Consider the following 8015-nt stretch of genomic DNA (forward strand, 5'->3'; position numbering starts at 1 on the left):
TCAGAGCTATTGTCCATCAGGCTGCTATGAGTCACAGGTGAGTTAATGACACATAACAACAACAACAACAACAATGTTTTTAAAACTGTAAAAAAATATGGGATATCTTTCTGGAGAGTATTAAGTAACTTCACTGAAGAACGTAAAGAAAGAACTGTGTAAATGAAGCTGCATCCACTGATGGGAAGATTCAAGGACTCAAAATCAATTAGGTTTCCATATCAACCTATAAAATCAATACAATCCCAAACAAAAATTCCAGTAAGAAATTGCATGAAAATCGACAATTTTATTTTAAAACTTGTTTATAAGAAAGAACTCTTTTAAAAAAAATTAGATAAAATGATGTAAAATAGTGCCCCCAAATAGCCAAGTAGATTAATATTCCAAAAGCAGATGTGTATAAATATAGAAGAATTTGGTACGTGAAATAAATTTTATATAAGTTAGGAAAGGAATGTAAATGAACAAACACTGCTTAGATAAATGCAAATATTTTTGTTATATTTTTAATTTAATATTGCACTTCCGGATTCTGAATTCTAATATGCTTAAAGAGTAATATGCATCCAATTGTTCCTTTATCCAATTTTATCTTAGCAGTCTGAAAAATGGTTTCATTGTAGCATTAGCTAATGCCATGAAACCCAATATAGATTCTAATTGTCTCAAAAATAAGAGACCAACAACAGAAAATAAGCTTGGGGAAGTCTAGCTCTAGTTCCAGATCTCACTTCTTCTTTTCTTCTAACACAGGATTCTCTTTTATGTTACCTTTAATGGACCATCCAAAGGAAGAGAAATCAGGACTCTCTTCATTGTTTCTCTAGCTCACTATTCCTAAGAAGTGATGCTTCCTCACTTCTGTTCTTTGGTTGTTTTATTTTGTTTTCCTTTGCAGGTTCTACTAGCCCATGAGGTCAGCATGAAAAGAATCAGCAAATGCAGGTCACAGCAAACATTGCCACGCTGAAAAAATGACTGGGGATCACTGAGGATGTCAGTGAGATCAAACCATTCTAAAATAGTTATATATTATTTACTTTTTGCATCCTAATCATTTTATCAATGTAGAAGAGCATTTTCCAGGAGCTAGCATAAATTGCAATATGGCAACAGACTGTATGCATAAACAGATAACAAACTCAAACTCATTGCCATTAAGTTAGGACCAATTCATAATTGACCATCCAGAGAATATATATGAGACCGAAAATTACACAGGAGGAGGCTGACCATCTTTCTTTGAAGAAGCTTCTGGTGGGTTCAAACCATTAGAGAAGTGTGACTTATATGTTAACAGTACAACTCCTAATGGACTATGTCTCAGAGCTTCCAACAGAGAAGAGAATTGTAATATTATCTACTAGCCCAGATATTTAAAAGGAAATTCTGGTGGCCTACTGGGAGTCACACCATCAACCCACGGGCAGGTGGTTCAAATATGCCAGTTGTTCTGAGTCAGAAAGATAGAAACTTTTCTACTGTGCAATTTACAGCCTCTGGAACACTGCTGGAGGGTCAGCTATGAGTCCATTCTGACTGGATGGCAATCGATTTGTGGTTTCTTTTGAGATGTTTGAAAGAGTTATGGAAATGTAAAACAAAGCTATAGGTTTTTTTTCCTTTTGATAATATACTTAGTTTCATAAAAATATATTGATATGTGATATATTTCTTATTCCTAATTTTTATCTCTATTACAGTAAAAAGTGAGTAATATAAACAAAATCTCTTGGGATTGAAAGTAATTTTAATAGTTGAAAAGAGTCCTAGAGTTGCTATAAATCAGAGTTGACTTGAGGCATCTAACAAAAACAACATCATAAAGTTCAGGGCACTAGCATTTTAAAGGCCACTTGATTAAATTTACATAAGGTAATGAAGTTACCTATGTTATGCAGATGACACAACCTTGCTTGCTGAGGAAAACCTGAAGTTCTTGCTGCAGGTCAAAGTGTGTAGTCTTCAATATGGGTTGAACATCAAGGAGGCAAAGATTGTCAGCACTGGACCAATTGGCAGCATTATAACGGATGAAGATGAAATTGACTCCAAAATCTACACTTTCAGCACAGACAGGAAATTAAAAGGTAAAATGCATTGGATAAATCTGTTGTCAGGGACCTTTGCAGACTACTGACAAGCAACAATGTCAGTATAGCGACTAAGGTATCCCTGATTCAGTCCATGGTCTTCACAATTACTTGATGTATATAAGAGAGCTGGATATTAACTAAGGATGATAGATGAATTAATGCCTTTGAGTTGCAGTACTGGAGAAGAACCTTGAACATACCATGGGCCACCAAGATAACAAACAGTTCTGTCTTAGAGATGGTGAAACCAAGTTTCTCCTTGGAGACTAGGATTTTGAAGCTTTGTCTTACATACTTTGGGCATTTTGCCAGGATGAACCAATCCTTGGAGAAAGGCATCATGCTTGGAAGGGTGGAGGGATAGTGCAGGAAAGGAAGACCCTGGATGAAATGGACTGATACAGTAACTAGAGCAATGAAGGTAGGTGTATCAGAGTCAATGAGACTGGCCCAGGACAAAGTAGGCATCAGAGCTATTGTACATATAGGGTCACTATGAGTCACAGGCAACTTGATGGCACCTAACAAAAAAATAAAGTTGAAAACTCATTTTCAGAACCGACTCATAGCTTCAGCTGTTTTCCAAAATTGTAAATTGCAAAGGAAGCTTGCCCATCTTTCCCCTACAGAGTCATTGGTGGATTCAAACCACCAGAGAGACACCACTATTGGCTTTGTAACATAATGGAGGAGCTCTGCTGGACTAGTGGTAAGAAGTTGCACTGCAATCCCAAAACTAGATGGTTCATATCTACCATCTGCTTCAGGGGAGAAGAATGAGTAATGCCCTCCCATACTATTTATGGCATCTAAAAACTCATTGGGTCAGCTATGAGTCAGATCCTACTCAAAAAACACATAATGACATCACTAGAGTGCTCTTAAGATAACGAAGTTTGTAGTTAATCCTCAATAAACATCTCTTAACATATGAGTGAATAAAAGAATAACTAGTAGGATTTGTAGAATACAAGAATGCTATTGTTTTGTGCTGTCAATTAGAGCTGTCCCTTAGCTGACCCTCCGGTGAGTTTTCAGAGCCAGTTAATCACACAGAAGGAGAAAGCTCATCCTTCATTCACAAAGCAGCTGGTAGATTTGAATCCTGTGCCTTTGGAATTGCAATGCAGTTTCTTACCAGTGGGCTACCAGAGATCCCGGCAAGAATAGTTTTAACTAAATACCATTTATACAATTTTTAGCATAGCACTTGTTTATTTCATAGTGAATATGTAAAGCATGAAGGTTTCCCTCCTTGATTCCAGAAAACCAGCACCACCAAACTCTGACTTGAGAATTTGACATGCCACTTATATCTCAGATTTCACAGATTTATGTGCATTTTCCAGGAGAGGGCAGTAAAATTATTATTATACTATGAAAATTTCTGACAGAAGTGTCTACAGGATTTTTTTCCTAAAATTTACAATAGTCACTGAATATATTGACTTTATTAATAAAACAGGATTAGTTTCTGGCTTTAGGAACTCTTCTTTTTTTTTAAAAAAAAAAAAGCAAGAAAGCATTTGGGGATCCCTGACGCCTCAGGGGTATCCCAAAAACCAAACAGGACAATCGAGTTTGGGAGAGAAAGAAACAAGTTGAGGAAAGACTCACTTTCTCAGCTGCCACATTGAGCTGTGAGAAAAAGAGCTGACTTGAACCCTCCTGGACACAAACTGCTTAAGGTGGCACCTCTGATCTCATACCACTCAAGAGAAAAAGGAAGACATTAGACTTTAGGAGAGAAGATGACATCAGGTGAGACCCTCTTCCCTAGAGCCAGAACTTTCAGGTGCAGCAGAGAAAGGGAGCTGAAACTCACCTGGTGAAAGTTTCTTCTATTTAGGCATGGCTGCTGCCATGGAGCCATCCCAGGGACCAAACAGGACAATAGACTTTGGGACAGAAAACTACAAGCAGTAAAAAGACTCACTTGACTCACTTTCTCAGCTAGCACACAGAACCTCAAGAAAGCAAGCCGATTTGAAACCCTCATGTACAGAAACTGCTTAAGTGAAGCCACTCAGCCATTCCACAGACAAAGGAGGGAAACAGATTTTGGGAGAAGGGATCTTGATAAAATGAGGTTCCTACAGTGCTGTATTACAGACATGAGAGAACTTGAAAGACTTTAGGAAAGGCAAATTTTCCCAGAAGTGACTTCAAGTAGAATGTGACCCACCCCATAGATTGAACATTTTAAGCTGAAAACTAATCAATAACATCATAAAGATAAGAAATATCAACAAATTACATAGACACAATAGAAACAGCCTAACATTTATCCAGGAAATCTTCACATAATGTCAACAAAGCACCAGGCAGCTTCAAATACTAAAAAACAAAACAAAACAAAAAACAAGTCTTATCTTAAAAAAGCAGAGTATATTAGAAACCCAATGAATACCCCAAAGTCAGGAAGGCAGAAGATATATATTGATATGGAGGCATTCAAATAGCTACAGATGACAGTACAAAAGATGGAAGAAACAAAAAGCCAGAATTAAAAGACATACCCTACAGGCAGAGAAGCAGAAGTAACATATTTTTGCCAAATTATTTGAACAGCTACTGATAAGAAAGTGAATTCTCCAGAGACAGGCAGCCAGAATAAATATGTGGATGAGGAGGAATTTGAACAACTGTGGGCGGGGGAGGGGGGGAGGAATGCAAAAGATGGGAGAATTAAAATGATAGATAAAGAGTAAAAAAACTCAAAAAATAATTTCAAGACAGAGGGGATAGAGTCAGCAAAGTACCGGAAATAAGAAAAAATATGAATATGTAGTCCAGAATATTAAGACTGAAATGGTAGAAGTGTTCAACATGCTGGAGGGACAATAAAGTAGAACAGAAGAGAGAGAGGAGAATCAGTGACCTGGAAGACAAAAACCTCCATAGAAATATACTAGGGGGAAAAATCATAGATGAGACATAAAGATAATGAAGAAAACATGAAATTCCAAAATATAAGAACAAGAACAGGGAAATTACTGAGAAAATTCGAGAAGAGGTATTAGAAGAAAATTTCCCCCGTAATATGAAGAATGAAAAAATCCACATTCAAGAAGCTCAGCAAACATTTAGACATATAATTGTCAATTTAAAAAAAAAAAAATAAGGATCTTCTTGTTATGTGCTGTCTAGTCACCTGCAACTCACAGCAACCCTATATACAACAGCTTTGAAGCCTGCCCAGTCTTGACCCAGTATCACTGACTATAACATACATACTGTCCCATTGCCCTACTTACTGTATTAATCCATCTCATCTGGGGTCTTCCTTTTCTGGGCTGTTCCTCTACACTTATGAGCTTAATGTCCTTCTCTAAGGATCCATCTCTGCTGCCTACCTGCCCAAAGTATGAGAGACAAAGCTTCAAAATCCTAGCCTCCAAGGAGAAATTTGGTTTCACCCTAAGACAGACCTATTTGTTTTCTTGGTGGTCCATGTTGTGTTCAAGACTCTACTCCAGCACCAAAACTCAAAGACAGCAATTCTTCTTCTATCATCCTTCATCAACATCTAGCTCTCTGATGCATAGCAGGTAATTGTTAAGACTATGGCCTGAATCAGGCACACCTTAGTCTCTAGGTTGACACCATTGCTTCTCAGGACTCTGGAGAAGTCCCTGACAGCAGGTTTACCTAATGTAATTTGTCTTTTGATTTTCTGACTGCTTGTGCCAAGAGTGTTGATGGTGGAGCTGAGCAAGCTATAACTGTTGACAACCTTAATCTCTTCTCCATCTGTCACAGAGCTTTTGATTGGCTTACTGATGAAACTCTGTCTTCTTGATGCTGAGCTTCAATCAATATTGAAAACTACAGTCTTTGACCTTCTGCAGTAAGCACTTTAGGTCTGCCTCAATTTCAGCAAGGTTGTATCATCTGCATAGCATAGGTTGTTGATGAGTTTTCCTCCAATCCTGATGCCACAATGCTCTTCACAAAGCCCAGCCTCCCAAATGATCAATTTCCCACCTAGATTGAAAAGGATGGAGACAGGACACATCCTTTTTTTTAAAAGACACATTCTTGATACTCCCTGATTTTGATATTTCCTGATTTTGAACCATGTAGTGTTTCCCTGCTCTGTTTTGAGGACTTCTTCCTGGTCCAAATACAGGTTTCTCATAAACACAATGAAGTGTTCTGAGATTCCCATTCTCCTCAAGGTTAACCACAATTTGTTATGATCCACTTAGTCATATGCCTTTTCATAGTCAATGAAACACAGATAGATATCTCTCTGGCACTCTTTGCTTTCTGCCAAGATCCTTCTGACATTGGTTATAATGTCTCTAGTGCCACAACCTCTTCTGAATCCAGCTTGCATTTCTGGTAGTTATTTATCAATATACTGTTCCAGTTGTTTTGGATCATGAGAAAAACAAAGAATTAAATACAATGGAGAAATAATTAGATTAAGTTCTGATTTCTCAACAAAAACCATTCAAGCAAGAAGACAGTGGGATGACATATATAGAAAGTGGGAGGAAAACAATTGCCAACAGAAGATCCTGTACTCAGCAAAGCTGTCCATTAAGTATAAAGAAGAAATCAGATAATTTGGAAAAAAAGAGTAAATTAAACCTATCATTATGAAAAGATATACTCTGATGAATTTGAAAACCTAGAAGAATGGACAAATTTTTTAAACTCATCCCTACCAAGATTGATACAGAGAGATATAGAACACTTGAACAAACTCATCACAAAAGAGAAACTGAGTATGTCATAAGAAGACTCCTCCACAAAAAATCCTGGACAACATGGCTTCACAACTGAATTCTACCAAACATTCAGAGAAGATCTATCACCAATATAAGTTATTTTAAAAAATAGCAAAAAAAGGAACGCTCCCAGAGTCATCCTAGGAAGCAAGCATAATCTTAATACCCAAATCAGGCAAAGATATTATCCAAAAAAGAAAACTACAGACCAATATCTCTCATGAACTTATGTTCAAAAATATGCAAAAATCTTTAGCAAAGTTCTGGCAGATAGAAACAGCACATCAAAACAGTAATTCATCATGACCAAGTGGGATTAATAAAGGATGATTCAACAGTCAATATAATTAGCCACATTAACAAAGCAAGTAACAAGAACCACATAATCCTACCAATTGAAGCAGAAATGCATTTTGCAAAATCCAACACAATTTCCTGATTAAGACACTCAGTAAAATTGGAATAGAAGGGAATTTCCTCAACATAGTGAAAAGTAATATGCAAAACCAGGAGCCAATATCATCCTCAAAGGAGAAAGAATAAAAACATTTTCCTTGCAAACAAGGATCAGGCAACGATGCCTATTTTTACCACTCCTATTCAATATTGTAGTGGAAATGCTTACTAGAACAATATAACTGGAGGAGAAAATAAGACATTTAGATCTCTCTATAAAGAGGTGGTTAAACAATCACAAAATGCTGATGATATTATAGTGTACACAGAAAACCCCGAGGACTCAACAAAAACCCATTAGACCTAATGTACCAATTTAGTAGGGTGGCAAGATACAAGATCAATATACAAAAGTCATGGTATATTCATACAATGGAATACTTGCAGCCTGCAGAAGCAATGATTTTGAAAATCACTACCTAACTTGGGATCCTTGGAACTAAAGAGCATTATGCTAAATGAACTAACTCAGTTTAGTATTGTATAAGACTGTTATTTTAGAAATGGGAAGGTAACTAGTATAATGTGTATGAGGATCCAAGAAGGAAAGGTAGGAGCAGAGGGGTGGAGATGGGCAGGAGAATAGTGATAAGGTCACACAATCTGATGAATAAAGGGAGGATGGGTAAAGGAAAAGGGAAAGATCCAGTGTGAAAAACAATGTATACAAACTTTGTAAGTAAACCAGTATAAAATAAAATTTTTACTTTAAAAAAAAAAA

Source organism: Elephantulus edwardii, unplaced genomic scaffold (genome assembly GCF_000299155.1).
Source record: "Elephantulus edwardii isolate Elephantulus edwardi_28Jun2011 unplaced genomic scaffold, EleEdw1.0 scaffold00168, whole genome shotgun sequence".
Lineage (NCBI taxonomy): Eukaryota > Metazoa > Chordata > Mammalia > Macroscelidea > Macroscelididae > Elephantulus > Elephantulus edwardii.